Source organism: Bicyclus anynana, chromosome 4 (assembly GCF_947172395.1).
Source record: "Bicyclus anynana chromosome 4, ilBicAnyn1.1, whole genome shotgun sequence".
NCBI lineage: Eukaryota > Metazoa > Arthropoda > Insecta > Lepidoptera > Nymphalidae > Bicyclus > Bicyclus anynana.
Window position 1 is genome coordinate 3,536,064 of NC_069086.1, and position 18,223 is coordinate 3,554,286.

General features: G+C 34.7%; 1 protein-coding gene across 2 annotated transcripts in view; it reads right to left on the reverse strand.

Annotated features, from left to right (window-relative positions):
- Positions 1–15,039, reverse strand: part of LOC112058447 (5-hydroxytryptamine receptor 2A) — a 112,761-nt gene extending 97,722 nt beyond the window's left edge. For both annotated transcript variants that reach the window (XM_024099304.2, XM_024099295.2), the window contains exon 1: positions 14,794–15,039. The gene's annotated coding sequence lies outside the window, so the exon portion shown is untranslated. The remainder of the gene's footprint in view (positions 1–14,793) is intronic.
- Between the last annotated feature and the right edge of the window lie 3,184 nt (positions 15,040–18,223).

The window sequence follows — 18,223 nt, forward strand, 5'->3', positions numbered from 1 at the left end:
AATGAATACCAAATCATACAAATACTTTAAAATAAGAGCATTATGGAATATGAGCTATTTATTTACAGTACAAATACCTACTACAGAAGCGACGTTTGGTGCATGCGTCTTTTGCGGTTCGTGCTCGTGACAAGCGAACGATAAAAGCCACCGCAGCCTACTGTGTGTGAGGTACCTCAATATACCAACGCATGGCTGCACCCTAAAATATATTTAGTAACTAGCGGACGCCCGCGACTTCGTCCGCTTAGTAATCGATGCAATCTTTCAATCCCTATTTCAACCCCTTCTATTTATATTTTCGCATGTTTTGTACACATAGCCAATTTTCCAAAAATATAACTCAAAACAAGAACGATTTATATTAATGAAAACTTTACCCCATTATTAACCAACTTCAAAAAAAGGAGGAGGTTTCTCAATTCGACCGTATATATTTTTTTAACCCCTTATAATGCAGAATTTTGAAATATCTTCAATTACATTATTTTTAGTAATATTCTGGTAGTACTTTCCATACAAATTTTCAACCCCTATTTCACCTCCTTTTGATTTTATTTTCCCAAAAAAAAGTATTCTGTAACCATTTTCATATTATGATCTCAAATCGCGCCAATTTACATTTAGGTACAATAGTAGTTTTAGAGTGATGTGAATAAAAAAAGAAAAAAAAACATATTTTTTGCTTATATCGATGATTATAATACAGTTACATATACTTACATATACAGTTATTGATTTTAGTGTACCTTAAAAATAAATAACTGAACTTTTTAACCATTAGTCCGTTTGATCCATAATTCGCGAGCCTTTTTCTCAGGTACGCAATAAAGGTATATTTGTTAAGATAAAATAATACACTGCAATCCCTCGGAGTGAAAAAAAAAACCTATAAATGACCACAGTCGTAAAATACGTCCACATAAGCTGCATATTTTAACACTCGCAAGGAATCAAAAATATTTGGAGCCCTCACACACCCAATATTATTATCTCGACTTTTTTAAGAGAGACGGATATCTTAGCATTCCATGGATTAACCATGCGGTCCATCGCATGATAGAGAGAAAAACTCCCATCAGAGTCCTGGACTTGTAATCACAGGACGTAGGGTTAAGGAATTCCTTGACAATCGATTAACTCGTGTTGTTCTCCCTGCCTAGCCAAAATTGGTAAGATCCTATTAGAGCAGCACCGTTTTAAAGTTTAGTTGGAAAATTGCTTTCCAAAAAATAAACTATACACAAAAATGTGTGATGTATTTAAAAAATTATTCCACTTAAATATTTTGAAACAAAATATTTTTAGTACAAAAAATTAACTTTTACGTAAATACTGTATACATTAAAAAACTAATTCCGCAGTTAAAACATACATAAAATAAAAACAGAAAACATTCTCAGTTTTAAAGATTAATGCCAGCCATTTTAATAGGGATTTTATTTGAAACGCTCCCACAGTTTATTAATAGCTCTGGTTACTCCACAGAATCCCCGCTGACTGGTAGCTGTAACGTGTAATGAATTTTCGCACGATTCATTCTTTACTGTCGACGCGGCCCATTCATTGGGGGTTAGAGTAAACTTTGGAATTATGTTGTTTAATAGATTAATGCAACTTTGTCACTGTTTACTTAATAGGTGATAAAATTCGAAATAAGTTTATTTAAATATTTTACCTACATAGTTACCAACATTCAGTGTGGATTTTCAACATACAGTTCTAATAAAAATGATAATAATACTAAAAATAAAATAACACTACTAACATAACATAAATAAAATATTTAGAGAATATAAACTAACCCACTGGCACTTAGCATCCAGTATCGGCAAAGCTATAAGAAGCTTTTCATATAAGGAAAGGTTAAATTATTTTAAAATACATTCCTTAGAACAACGTAGGACAACTTAGGTAACGTAGGTAACGTAGTACAACTTATACGTAAAAATAAATTCATAGATTGATTGTGCTCAATTATTATCTATGAATACATTTAGGATTCCCTATAATCCACGAAAACCAATCACTCCTTTACATCCTCCGTAACGAAGAACTGTCCTTGGTGCCAATTCTCCAAAAAAAATACCTAGTAGTTCTAATGTTAACATTTACTCTGAATCATTATATAGTTTCCGGAAAAAAAATCATCTCTACAATAGTACTTTTATGACTAAAATGTGCTCACCTTATTTCATTTTTTTTTTCTCTCATTTTTCTTTTTTTTCAGTTAATAATACTAGTGTGTATGTCCTTTATTTGTGATATTTAAGTTATCTTATAAATACTGTTCTTCTTTATTTCATGCTGTGTTTATTTGTAAATAATCACTACACTTATAGTGATTTATAATTTAGTTACATTTTATTATTTTAGTTAGTGTAAGTGATTGTTAATAAACCTAATAAATAAATAAACCCACTAACAATCTGTAAAACTTGTAATCTTTAGTAATAATTTTAAAAAATTGTCCGTATTTGTAAAGAAATAAAGCTTCTTTTTTTATTTCAGTCTGGGTTTTCAACTGACAAAAACATATATACGAGTATACAAGGCAATACCATATAGATTATACAGGTTTGAATAATGATTTTATAAACAAAATGACATTCGTACAACTATTCTCGCCAAAAGCGGGATAGAGAATTTATCATTGATTCTTAATATATTTTTAATTCAAATTATTCTACATTCAAATAAGTTCGGGAGCAGAATAAAAACAATTTTTAATTCAAAAAGTGTGAATTTAAGTGAATATCGAAATACTTTAATGGTAGATACACATTGATATAATCGTCAGACTTGGAAGGGGTTATGTCTACTTCTAACAATGTCAACGGAAAATAAAAATAAAACTGTTCTATTAGAAAAAAATCTGACACAATACTACATTGTTGAAATTTTCTTTTTACATTTAATACTCAAAGCCAATTTTAGGAATATTTCATGATTATTAGTTTAATTTTTAAGACTTTAGAAGGTGTCTTTTTTATTCAAGAGATATCGAGATATCTCTTGAATATAAAAGACATAATATGGTCCACCAATAGCGACAGCATCGACAATATCACTCTCTCTGTCGTGGCTCTCTCGATCAGATGAATAAAAACGAGCTATCTAATTGCACAAAAAACCTACACATTCAAGCGGCAGAATTACTCTCTAACAAATTCATATTTTTCACTCAAACACACACAAATCAAAACAACAAGGTTCAATTTTAAAGGAAAACACTTAAATGTAATACGTTTGTTATTGTTTTTATACATTAGAATAAAAAAAGTTTTTATGCTAATTAAAGTCGCAACTCTATATCGAGGTAATGTAGAGTCGATATGACATAGCATCGAATGTTATAAGTGTGTTCATTGCATAACCTTTGAGAGCGACGTAATTACTGACCAATTACACTTACCTACCAATTACGACACCGAAACGAATTGCTGAATGGATATTCTCTGAAAAAGATTCGTGGGTAGTGATACGTTGTTTCGATGAAATTTCGACGAACTAGCCATCCAGCTATTCAATATAATTAAATTGTACATTTTCTCGTTAACAAGTATTTTACACTGCTATATTGTATTTCGCAAATGATTTTTTTCAGTAGATCTCAATCAGTTCGTTAGCGTACTGATACGTAATTTCGATGAGCAATTGATCGTTTCGATATCATCGATTAATCAAATTGTATTTTTCACTTTTACTTTATATTTTACTAGCGGACGACCGTGACATCGTCTGCGTGGAATTCAGTTTTTCACGAAAAGAAGCCTATGTGATAATCCAGAGCAAAATCTATTTCTATTTCCATTCCAAATTTTGGCCAAATCGCTTCATAAGCAAAGCGTAAAGGAGGAACAAACATACACACTTACACACACATACATACACACATACACACACACATTTTCGCTTTATAATATTAGTGTGATTTTATAAATGGGTTTATTTTATTGAGAAATAATACAATAAGGAACTTAAGCTAACTTATCCTAATAACATTACAAATAATGCCCACGTGGAATGGTGGCAAGAATACTGGCTGCATTTCCGCGCTGGACAGCCAGGCTGAACCTTTGCGCAAAAAATGAGCCAGCCCTTCTGTCACCAGTCGAGGCAACTAGCCGCGGTGAATTTTAACAATTACTCTCAATATTTAGTATCTGTTGTTTGATTGATTGTTGTTGAATAATACCCAGTAAAACTATGTTAGAGGTGGGTACAACAATAGTTTTAACGAGCAGGTATCAAACCCATGAACTCTTGGCTTTGGGGTCTCAACCTTTACGTGGAGTTATTGAAACTTTTTAGTAAGTAGTTTACTTTGTTAGAGAACTTGTGTTCTCGCGTGCCTTTTATATTTTGATTTAGAATATTTTAGACAGTCAAAACCACGATATAATTAATGTAATCCTGACGTAATAGAACTCTCTACTAGAGTTGAACAAGATATTCTTAATTCCAGGTAACATTTCAAATCAAATATAGGTGTTACTAGAAACTTCTTTTATTCCCAATTTGATCAAAATCTAATTACGGAAGCCATTGCCTCGAGAATATTGGCTTTTTTTCAACGGAAAATAAAATTTCCGATTGTTGGCAGACAAAATTGTCGTCATAGGGTTCTATTTCGGGCCCGGACCCTTTTGATTTATATTAGGGGATGTTCTACCCCGTCCCGGTCTCGTGCGGGTGGAAAGTGGATTTCGCAGTAAATAAGTAATATTTGTGATTACCTAACCCATGCTGAAGTTCAAAACAATTTGCTGTGTTTTCTTTTTCTATTCTATACTACAGCTTTTCTTGATGAGTACTGTTTATGATCTCGATTCTATTCTATTCTGATCACTATTTTAAATTCTTTGGCCTATAAAATTCAAAATTCATTTATTTCAATTAGGCTTAATTTACAAGCACTTTTGAAATGTCAGGATTATGTCATAATTTAATTTAATCTAATGGTGGTAATAATAGTCGAAAACTTAAAATTAAAGTTACGAGGGTTTCTAACGCGCCTTGGTCCGATAAGAGCCCACAACAAACTTAGCCAAGGTTTATTTTTTTTGATTACCACCATTTTACAAACTTATTTAAAACCACACAGTCGTATGATACAGTTTAACACCAAGCTTTTTTTATAACACTCACAAATAACATGGCTTTCTCAATTTTCTCAATTTGCTTTCTCAATTGGCTTTCAGAAGAATTTTCGGTTCAGTTCAGAGATTACCCCCTACAGTACCACAAATTTTACCCCTTTCTAATATTAGTATCATCATCATCATCATCATCATCATCATCATTATCATCATCATCATCATCATCATCATATCAGCCGATAAACGTCCACTGCAGGACATAGGCCTTTTGTAGGGACTCCCAAACATCACGATACTGAGCCACCTGCATCCAGCGAATCCCAGCGACTCGCTTAATGTCAGTCCACCTGGTGGTATGCCGGCCAACACTGCGCTTACTAGTGCGGGGTCGCCATTCCAGCACGTTGGGACCCCCAACGTCCATCGGCTCTTCGAACTGTGTGCCCCGTCCATTGCCACTTCAGCTTCGCAACTCGTTGAGCTATGTCGGTGACTTTGGTTCCTCTGCGGATCCCCTCATTTCTGATTCGATCACGCAGAGATACTCCTAACATAGCTCGTTCCATCGCCCGCTATGTGACTCTGAGCCTTCTTATGAGGCCCATAGTTAGCGACCAAGTCTCGGAACCATAGGTCATCACTGGCAACACGCACTGTTCGAAGACTTTTGTCTTCAGGCACTGAGGAATTTCGGACTAAAAGACGTCGCGAAGTTTCCCGAATGCAGCCCAGCCGAGTTGGATTCGACGGTTCACCTCTTTCTCGAAATTGGACCTACCTAACTGGATCATATGTCCTAGGTATACGTATTCGTCTATAATTTCGAGTGCAGCGTTCTATAGTATACGTAGGTAGTTGAGAATATTAGTATAGATAATAAATAATAATCAGAACACCAAAGTGTTAAAATATAAAATGTAATTTACATGGAGGAAACACGATTTACCCTCATTAAAATAAGCGTCTCTCAAGTTCTACCTAACGGGGATTACTTGATTATATTTTGTCACCCAAAGTTTGAGATAAACAACGGGAGACGCTGGCAATTATGTTGGAATAATAATCTTAATAAGTTTTCGCTGCGGTACTAATTTTTCTGTACTTTCCTCTGGTGCGGTACGAGGTTTTTTGACCTCATACTAAAACTTTGTAGTGCGGCACGAGGTCAGTCGACCCCATAACTCTTGAAGCAGCTAGACGTGCGAGGTCAATTGACCTCGTACCGCAGCGAAAGTTTTAAATAAGAAATTAGAAAACCGTGTTTTTATACCTACATACAAGCATAATGGTAAATAAATGCTAAAATCTTAATTTTCTATTTACAGAGAGGATTACAATCTCACCAGATGTTTTAAGTGATGATGCAATCTAAAACGGAAGCGGGTTAACTTGTTAAGAGTAGGATGAAAATCCACACCCCTTTCGGTTTCTACACGACATCCTACTGGAACGCTAAATCGCTTGGCTGTCTTTGCCGGTAGGGTGGTAACTAGCCATGGCCGAAGCCTCCCAGCTAGACCAATTAAGAAAACCTCAATCAGCGTAGCCGGCGATTGAACGCAGGACCACCGTCGTGTAAATCTTCTACACATACCACTGCGCCATGAAGACCGTCACAAGTATTGGCATTCTATAAACATTTTGAAATTCGAATCATCATTAATAACCCATATTCAGCTCACTGATGACTCCAAGTCTCCTCTTAGAATGAGAGCCTTAGTCCACCATGCTGGCCAAATGCGGATTGACAGACTTTACACGCATAGATAATTAATAAGTAAATTCTCAGGGGTGCAGGTTTCCTCAGGATGTTTTTTCTTTACTGTTTGAGATGTGATATTTAGGTAATTTCTTAAAATGCACGTAACTGAAAAATTGGAGGTATAATACCCTGGACCGGATACGAATCTACGCCTTCCGAATCGAAAGTAGAATCCAGTGGGCTATCATGTCTCTCTATCGAAATTTGAATAAGACGTGTTATAGGCGAAAAGGTCGTCGAAGTGTAAAATACCAGAATCGCACAGCAGTATGCATACAATGTAAGTAGGTATCCCGCGCATGCACTGCAATTTGTGGATACCGATGCTAACAATGACGAAGTGCTGCTTCGGCGTGTATCTACGTGCCTTTGGATAATATGATTTAGTAGCTATGCGTCTACATACTACATAATGACTTTGTTGGTACAGTTTTGTTTATGTTCTTGTGTTTTATGTCCCGTTAAAATATATAATAAAAAAACGAATATGTAATTATTTTATTGACAAGAAACTCTCAGTACTCTTTTCTGTTACGATTTTTTTTATTATCAGCTTACTATAACTAAACCTAGCATAAAACCTTTTTAGGATCACATCATGCTAGTTGTAACCTATTTTAATTATAGTTTCCTTTTCTCTCTTTATTTATTTTATTTCTTTACAAGTTAGTTCTTGACTACAATAGGCTAACTTGTTAGGAGAGAGATGAAAATCCACACCCCTTTCGGTTTCTACACGACATCGTACCGGAACACTAAATCGCTTGGCGGTACGTCTTTGTCATAGGGTGTTAACCAGCCACAGCCTAAGCCTCCCACCAGCCAAAATTGTTTAAATACATCTTATAATTCGAAGTTTTTCACCACTTCTGTTCTGTCTGTCAGTTTAACACAAAGCATCAAAAACCCAAAGACTACTTAACGGATTTACATGCGGTTTTCATCAAACTGAGTAATTCATGATAAAGATAAGATTTTATGTAAATAGATTAAATTGCAATGATAATTGTTGGAATAGCGTTGGCTTTAGCGAAATATTTTTCGTGGTGATAAAAGTCAAACCGCCTGTCTGCATCGAAAACGCTGCACCAAAATCCCTTTGAGATATAACAACACAATGCATGGTAGAATATTCCGCTTTATAGAAGGCTTTTACGCGGGAATGGTTTTGTTCTATCTCAAAGGGATTAGACAACGTTTTCGATGAAAACTCCCAGGAGGAGACGCCTAGACATTTTCCGACACTTCACGTGTAACTCTTTAATATTGTGTTAAAATTAATTTCTCGATTGATTTAAGTGTAGGCACAGATTATATTATTTATTTTCCTACGACCTTGTAAATTGTATCAGACAATAAAGGATTTGATATTCGATTAGTAGGAAGTCAAATTCAGTATACAAGAATTTTTGAAACGTCAGATAGGAATGTTATTAGATTTAACAAAGCTTTGTTAGTACCAAAAGCTTCATCATGAATCATTATACGAATATTATAACATAGGCAGTATTTTATCCTCTTACTAGAGGACGCCTGCGACTTCGTCCACGTGTAATTCAGTTTTTCACAAATCCCGTGGGAACCTTGGATTTTCCGGGATGAAAAGTAGCCTATGTGTTAATCCAAAGTAAAATCTATTTCTCATCCTCATCCAAATCACTTCAGTAGCCGCAGTGCAAAGGAGGAAGAAACGAACACACTTACACACAAACTTGCGCCTTTATAATATTCGTGTGATATCACACGAAAAAGGAAAGTGCGCTGATAAACCGAGGGCATCCGTGAAACAGACCTCAGTAAGGTACCTACGGGACTAAGGAAAATAATAATAAAATTTTATTAGTAAAGCTATTGAATAACGGTAAAAGGGTCAAGTGAAATCTGAATGGTGAACAGAACCGCACCTACCGTTCCTACTTCTGTTAGACTCAAATGCCACACCTAACTAAGAGCTTCAACTCAGGGGCGTAGCTAGGGCCGTATCAGCCGTATCAATGACGTACGAGGCCTCTGTCGTGCAGGGGCCCCGTACGTTTGCAAATAAAAATATGAAAAATTTTCTTAATCCACAATCTCACTTAATCTGGCGCTTTCCGAAAAAAAAAACTCCACTCCACTCCACTCTTGTACCCCGTATCATTATAATTTAAAAAATACAAGCATTTTATTGAAATTTAAATAAGTGAATAAAATAAAAAGAAATAATTAAAACTAAATCAAAAGAATCTAATAATAATTAAAATTAAAATTAAAACCAAAGTTTTTTTTGTAAAGCAACTATGACATGACAATTGACAGCAAACAAAAACTTTGTCTGCGTGCTTATTCACTTGTGCAATTACAGCTTTCTACTACTAATATTTTCTGAGCTGAACCGCAGTCAGACGAACAGTATTTCAAATGGTGAAACTATAAGGTTTCCTCGTTGACTACCAAACCCTACAAACAAAATGCAAGTTTCTTCTCCAACAAGAAACTTGGCACTAGCCAACGGTAACATTTTTATAATTTAGAACCAGCTTTTGTTATTCTTATTGGAGAATGAAAGAGAATAGCTAGGTAAAAGAATTGTTACAACTTTATGAGTTTTTTAACCGCTAACCGCGCAAGAGAAGCTTTTAACCCAGCTTAAGAGAAAAAACTTTAATATTAACCCAGATAAACCTACCGACCCATACATGGGTTCGTAAGAATAAAAAAATCTACCCTCATTATTTGATTTATTTAAACCAAGTTACACATTTTTTTAGAAGCTTTAGTAGATAACTGTTAATTGTAATGACAAGTAACGCAGTGATTTAATTATTTTCTTGGTGTTTCACGTGATTGAATATATTTTTATTGGATATTGTAAAACATGTCCTCAAAAAGGTAAGTTTATAATATACTAATTGTTATAATTTTAAAAATATAGAAGTAAAAATAGAAACTAAGTAACATTTCAGTATTTATGTTGAAAATAAAAAATTGAAAACCTAATTTTTTGACACTTTTATATGGCCGCAAATTCTATGAACCCATGTATGGGTCTGTCGGCACAACCATAATACATTAAAAGTTTTAACTGAATATTTTGTTTTTTCCCGTTTCAGATCAAAACCATTATCAGTACACGAAATTTTGAACGAGTTAGAGAATGATGATAGCCCGGTCCCAAAATGCATAACATTTGAACCACTAGATACCGCTAATACTGCGGTTACTGATGAAGATTCAGGAGAAGAGGATAATATTGTTATACATAACCTGCCTGGTTCAATTTTACGTGCACCTGCTGAAGCTATTTATGCCAATCAGACTGATTCTGAATCTGAGAGTGAAGACGAGATTTCTTTGGCAAGTTTACAAAAAAGATCTCGTATTGAACAGCCGCTTCAACAGCCAATGCCATCTACATCTGCCGAACTAGAAGATACAGTAATTCGTCCTCCATCAGTGCAATACAAAACGTACGAATGGAGGAATCGACATCGACCAAATGATTTTCCTAGTTTCCAGCCCTTAGAAGGCCCCAGAAATATGTTACGTTCACCGATAAACTATTTTGACCAATTATTCAATGACGAAGTTATAAATATGCTTGTGGAATATACCAATTTGTATGCTTCTCAAAAAAACAAACCAGGCAATGTAACTACCAGTGAAATGAAATCTTTTATTGGAATATTACTTTATAGTGGATACGTATGCTTGCCAAGACGTCGTATGTATTGGGAAAACTCGTCCGATTGTGAATTTTCTCTTGTGAATCCATCTCTATCTCGTGACAGATTTACATACATCATGAACCATTTGCACTGTTGTGACAATTCATTGATTCAGACCGAAAGTGATAAATATGCTAAAATGCGGCCTTTATTTAGCTTGCTAAACGCTGTTTTTCAAGAAAATGCACCCGTTGAAGAGATGCATAGTATTGACGAGGCTATGATTCCTTACTACGGCGGTCATAGTTGTAAACAGTTCATCAGGGGTAAGCCAATTAGATGGGGTTACAAATATTGGATTGGGGCTACTCGTTTAGGGTATGTTATTTGGTTTGATCCTTACCAAGGACAGTCCACACAACTACCAGCTGTTTACAAGAAATTTGGACTTGGTGGCAGTGTAATACTACAGTATGCAAATACTCTTCAAAACATGTACCCTAACAATACTTTTCATCTTTTCTTTGATAATTATTTCACATCTATCTCTCTTTTACACGAACTGAAAAATAGAAACTTGAAAGCGACCGGTACAGTTCGTGAAAATCGAGTCTCCAAGTGCCCCTTGCCATCCAACCAGGCATTCAAAAAAACTGACCGTGGAAGTTTTGCTTACAAGGCAAGTTTAGAAGAACAGATACTTGTTTGCAAATGGAACGATAACAGTGTTGTTACCGTTGCGTCAAATGTGGAATATGTTAAGCCTTTACTAAATACAAGACGTTTCTCTCAACATTTGAAAAAATATGTATACGTTGATCAGCCACATATTGTCAAAATATACAATGAAAACATGGGAGGGGTTGATCGCTTCGACCAGAATATAGGCCTATACAGAACCAGCATCAGGGGCAAAAAATGGTATTTCCCTTTATTTTGTCATAGTATTGACATGGCGCTGCATAATTCTTGGCAAATGTTTCGTGTTGATGGTGGAGAACTTGATCACCTAAGTTTTCGCAGATCTGTTACAAGAGCCTTATTGGAAACATACAGAAGGTGTGAAAAACGTGGACCTTGTCCTGCACCTAAAGGTCACCTTGAAAATGTACGACATGATAACATCGGTCACCTTATAAACTATGATAGCAAGATTCTGAAATGCAAAGTATGTAAAAAAAACTGCAATTATATTTGCGTGAAGTGTAATATACGTTTGCATCCTAAAGAGTGTTTTCTTAGTTACCATTCAGTATAAAATTGTCGCAAAAACTTAAATCTTACTAAAACAATAATAAATAATACTTTTATGCAATAAAAAGTATTTTATTTATGCCTACATACATTGTTCAACACTTAATAGTAAATAGTATATGTTTTACCGACCGACCCATATATGGGATGTCATTTTCCAGCTTTTCCGAGGGACACTAATTTTTTTTATTATTTTTCCTGAAATACTGAGGCAATAATTAAGAATATATAAAAAAATCGCAACTTTCTAAGACAAAAATAGTTTCAGGCTTATCTGGGTTAAGGTTTTTGCACTTGGATTAAATCGTATATATAAATTTAACAATCTAAAAAATTGTTATTTTAAATATATCTTTACTTTTTATTTGTACGCAAAACAAATAAACGAAAAATAAAACAGTCAAGAGAAAGAAGTGGGTTATAATATTAGTAGTAGTAATTATGTAGTAGAGACATATATTAATTTGCACTATGAGTAGAAATCTAAGATCTGTACTATGAAAAAAGTATATTGTTTTGATGTGTTACGTAAAAGATAACTCAATTACTTAACAGTATTGAAGCCCGGGGATTTCGAAATAGCACCATGTTGAGATTTAACTCAATCTCTTTGTCACATTGCAACAGCTTTTAGGAGACTGCGCTTTCGCCAGTGCAGATATTTACTGTTACATTGACGTAATCACCCCAGTAAATTATTTAGTCACTGAATTACCCCAAACATTTGAATCAGCTTGTTGTATACATGTTCATTTATAAGCTATTTCATATTTGCAGCTTGTATGCATAATCAGACCTTTTTAGGGTTCAATAGTAAACAGGGAACATTAAAGTTACCCTAAATATTAATCATATCAAAACATAAATGTGAAAATGGGAGCAAAATTCAATATCACATCGTGTGTCGTTATTGATTTGGCCGATATAACTGATATCTAAGTGGGTCGTCGTTATCAACCCATATTCGGCTCACTGCTGAGCTCGAGTCTCCTCTCAGAGTGAGAGGGGTTAGGCCAATAGTCCACCACGTTGGCCCAATGCGGATTGGCAGACTTCACACACGCAGATAATTAAGAAATTCTCTAGTATGCAGGTTTCCTCACGATGTTTTCCTTCACCGTTTGAGACACGTGATATTTAATTTCTTAAAACGCACACAACTGAAAAGTTGAAGGTCCGTTCACGGACTGTATTAGAACCCACACCCTCCGGAATCGGAGGCAGAGGTCATATTCACTGGGCTATCACGCCTTCTATCTAAGTGCGTATAGTATATATAAGTGGGTGCCAAATTCTATAGATTATAGAACTTAGATTACATTATTGCTTAAGATTTGACTTAGCTCATTTTCGGATTTTCATTAATAATTTATATCGTTTTCAAATTCTTTATTTTTTGCACATACTATTTCAAGGATTTTTTTGCGTGCAATAAATACCTACCCTAAAGAATCATTACCAATCCAATCAAGAAATTATCCATTGTTTACAATTTATAAGTATGTAATAACTTCTATGGTTAAGAACCGCAGGCTACTGGTTTGCACGTGTATCCTGTTTTACCGGTGAAAGAATGTTCATCATATTTTTTATACACCACCCAAAATATTTCACTTTAATATTTTCCTAAACATAAGGTTGCCTGGAAGAGATAGTTATGAAGCGATAAAGACGTACCTCCAATCGATTTAGCGTTCCGGTACGATGCCGTGTAGAAACCGAAAGGAGTGTGGATTTCATCCTGCTCCTAACAAGTTAGCCCGCTTCCATCTTAGATTGCATCATCACTCACCATCAATGAGATTGTAGTCAAGGGCTAACTTGTAAAGAAAAAAAATGTCAACTTTTTGTGTCCTAGGAGTACATCTTATTTTTTATTCGTTTGTTATATTGTTTGTTTTTTGGTCCAGATATACAAAATAAAGTGTTTAAATGTAAAAAAAAAGCTTTGTACACAAAGAAGAACCTGCTTCGACGGATGCCGCTGGTTAGAATGCGAACGTAAGCGAAAGTGATCCCTTGCCTTTAATGGCGTAGCTTGAATTAATATAGAAGTGGCTTTAGCGAGGCCATTTTCTTTTAGAGATTGCCACTAGTGGGTCAGGAGACCCCTTTTTACAGGAGAGGGAGGAGATATAAAGCACACTGCTCCAATGCTGCTTGATCCAGTCACCAGACTATGAGTTATAATACCTTGGCATTTTACACCCTTGTTATTTGAGAGCCTGACCCGGGATTCGAACCCCGTACCTCATTGTCCGTAGCTGAACCAATAATAATACGTTTTGCGATTTTTCTCACAAGAAAAATCTTATTAGCAGCCTAGAGTTGGGAAGTTGGCGGTGTTGGTACACCCCCGTGCCTCGGAGAGCACGTAAAGCCGTCGATCCTGTGCCTGATCTTTCACTGGTCAGACTCCCCTCCCATCGGACTATAGTACACACTTGTTCACTATAATATCTCCTGCGTACATGGTTAATCTCACTATGAAATTGACCGCCGTGGCCGAATAAAAAAAAAAAAACAATTCGGTCGGGAGCATATTAAAGATTATTTGGGAGCTCTTGAAGCCGATCAATGCCACTAAATAAATCTAAGGATGCAGATGGGAAAAATCAAAATGATGCGGATTCTTTAGCCCTACTAGCAGAGACCTTCACCGTAGGTTTTATACCTTCGTTTGATGAGAGGACTTTAAGAAATTGCTTTAATTGTTGCTATATGTTATCCGTAACTAATACTCACTATACAAACTGGTGCTATATTTTAAAATATTACTGAGGATAATCATTAAAATAGATGCTATAATTTGATGGTAACTCTAATTACGTAAAAACTAGCTTTAAATTTAAAATTGAAGAGTGTCAACAGCACCAATGCGATAAAAACCCTATCATTTAAAATAAAACAATATACGCAATTGCATATTATACGCACATCAATCGTGTCTCTATTCATTGAAATACAACCCATTTGGAATATCAAAACCAATCTGAAAATTCAATTAACTTAATAACACCATTCATACCTTCAGTGGATTTGTCGCTGGATCCCCGATAACAACACAATCACGTTTTCCAATCTATATTCTATTTTTAAAAAATAATTTAATGTTCTAAAAAGTTTTTAATCAATATTCTCAACTCAGCAAACCACTAGCACAGTTTATTTTTTTCCGCGGCACAGAACGTTCGGATTTAGAATTTGAAAGTTCGTATTTGGAACGCGTGTGTTCGAACGCGTCTGTTCGTAGCGAAAGCCACCGTTGAATGAGCTTGTGTTGTACCTTATACTGCGCACCTGTTGGTTATTGCTTAAAGCTTCACTGAAATACTGAAACTGAACCTATGTAAAGGTCTACAACTGACGATTTCTTGAAATTGATAACTCGAACTTTATAGTTATAGAATGTTTGAACTTATCTATAAAGAGTTTGGACTATACAAGGTATCCAATCGATATTTAAATAAACATAATCATGTGCATTTTAAGAAATTAAATTTTTGACGGCCTCCGTGGCGCTGTGGTGTGCGCGGTGGATTTACAAGATGGAGGTCCTGGGTTCTCCGGATGAGCCGATTGAAGTTTTCTTAATTGGTCCAGGTCTGGCTGGTGGGAGGCTTCGGCCGTGGATAGTTACCACCCTACCGACAAAGACGTACCGCCAAGTGATTTAGCGTTCCGGTAAATCTCTTGGCGGTAAGACTAAAAAAAAATACGTGTTGCAAACGGCGAAGGAATAACATCGTGAGGAAACCTGCACACCTGAGAATTTTCTTAATTCTCTACGTGTGTTAAGTCTGCCAATTCCCATTGAGCCAGCTTAGCAGGCCTATCCCCTCTCATTCTGGGAGGAGACTTGCGCTCAACAGTGAACCGGATGATGATGATGATGAATATTGTATTCTGAATTAGCGGATGCCCGCGACTTCGATTGGCCTTGTTGTTTCTTCTCTCGTTAATTCTCACGCAAAATTCTTAGCGGATGTCTACTAATTATAAACTACCTCCCTGCCAAATTTCATCATTTTACGTCAAGCAGTCTTCGAGTTTTCAGGATGAGTGAGCTTTTGCTTTTATATATACTATTTAGTTTTTTTTACTTTACTATTTAAATATACGTTTGTAGGACAGGTTTGCCGAATATTTTTTAATTTCAAGGCAGTTTTCTTGAAAAATATTAAACATTAATTATTCAATATCTTAGTTTCTAATCTTTTATTACGTATGAGTTTTTATTTCTGTTACGGCGAAAATCAAATGAATTATTAAAATTCAATTAGTTTCATTTGACCTGGATTACAGTATGTCGTAGGTTATTGATTTTTCGTAAGACAAAATTACAGTATTATTTATTAATGATAGTTTTAGTGACTTTTATGTATCAAAAGGATTTTTTTGTTATAAATTGCCTGACAATTATCTTTGCTGTAAGAATCTGAGTGCTTGTGAGAATCGGATCTTCAGGGAAGAGCCCTCGACCGAAATACTGTGACTTAAAGTCCAACATCAAACAAATTGAGTGGTTCTTTGTGAGTAACGCAAGCGTGTACAGGTCATGAGGGTGAGAAATGTTTTATGTATTACTTAATACATTTTTATATGCCTTTTAATAGAGATCTACTAGGCTATTCTGTAAAGATACTTTGTATTTCTCGCAAGAGCGAGTTTCGAATTCACCTCTATCTTTCTCATTCTATAGTATCGTGTTAGACCTTAGACCATAAATAGAATGGACCTGTTTCGCACCCAAATTCACCAACAAAAAAATCTGTCGTTTTTTGTGGGGGACGAGGTAAACTCACACATCAAAAACATTTAACACCATTAAGTATATTCTGTGTCCATACACTACACACAACTATGTATTTGAAACGCAATACATGCACGCGTAATTTTTACACAGACTAACCAACCCTTCCCTTAAATCCCTTAGACTATCCACAGAATATATATATATTCTATATATATAAACATTCTATATATATATATATAGAATGTTCGATTACTTGATCGATTTTTTGCTGTTCCGTCAAAAGAATCGATTCTTTTTAGAAATGGTTTTTATTACAAATTTGATAAAATTATGGTAGAAATACTTACAAATGAAACATTACTCCATCTTTTACTAAACTACAAGTTTTTGGCCGTTTTTTATGCCATTCAACTACACAAACCGGCAGTTTTAGGGAGCTCTTTACACGACGAAAACGATCACAACAATGAAACATCGATTCTATAGCATCAGTTTTTATAAACGCGTTAGATCATTGATTCTTGATCTCTGACAGAAGGGTAACGGTTTACGAGGCAGTTCCTTTCTTTTTAATGGTCTAAGTGTTAGACAGAGAGAAAAAGAGGTGAATTCGAAACTCGCACTTGCGAGTTATACAAAGTATCGTTACAGAATAGCCTAGCTGCGCTAAAAGTGTGGGTCAAATGCAGGTGAATGTGTTTTTTATTCAATAGGCTAGTTGACACTTTTCTTTTGGTCTTAAATTGATCATTATGGTTCTACTAGATTGAAAAAAAAATCATATTTTTTTGAGACGACGTAAGAGTTTATAAAATTATAATGGACTTAAAAAATGGGTCATTCCACGTCAAATCGACCAATAGTTGGACTCGACCCCTTTCGATTTGGATAAATTTTGGTCAGAAGTTTTCTTTTATCCTATAACGAAGTTCTGCCGAAGAAAAAAAATTAAAAATTTTTTTTTCAAAAGTTATGCAAAATCCAAAATTTCACTATTTTCCATATTTTTTAAATATATGTTTTAAAAATCTCGAAAACTATTGCAATTAAAAAAATCGCTTATGGTAAACTTCAAAGGGGATACTTGGGGCTATTAAAAAAAAAAAATTCAAAAAAAAATTTTGAAAAATCTCCAATTTGTGAAATTTTGAATTTTTGAAAATTGTCAAAATTGACCGTCGACAATAAATTTTTGGCTCAAATTTTTTTGTGTACTACCTTGTACCAATCTTAAAAGATCCTGAAATTTTTGGAACTGTGTTTTTTGTTTTTTCAAAAATATGAATTTTTGAAATTTTTTAAAAAAAATTTTTTTCTTAAATTTTTTTTTTTTAATCAGTTTGGCGAATCGCGTAATTTTGATATTTTGAACAGTTGAAATTTCATTTAGTGGCATAATGATGAGAAAAAAAACATTAATGATATTTGTTTATTATTGGTTATTAATTTATTTAATAGGGCTTTTTACGTGTAAGTTTACTTGACATTCTGTTACGAAAATTTTTTTTTCTTCAATTCTTCAGTTACTGTTGTTGCTCTTTTTCTTTTTCTTAACCTGAAAAATGTTAATATGACTTAAATCTTTAAATCCAAACTTTAAATAGATAAAGTACTAACACAGAAATTTCAGATTTTTACCTGCTTTTAATATCTGGTTCTTCAACGAACTCGTAGATATCTGTATTTTTTAACCGGAAATCCT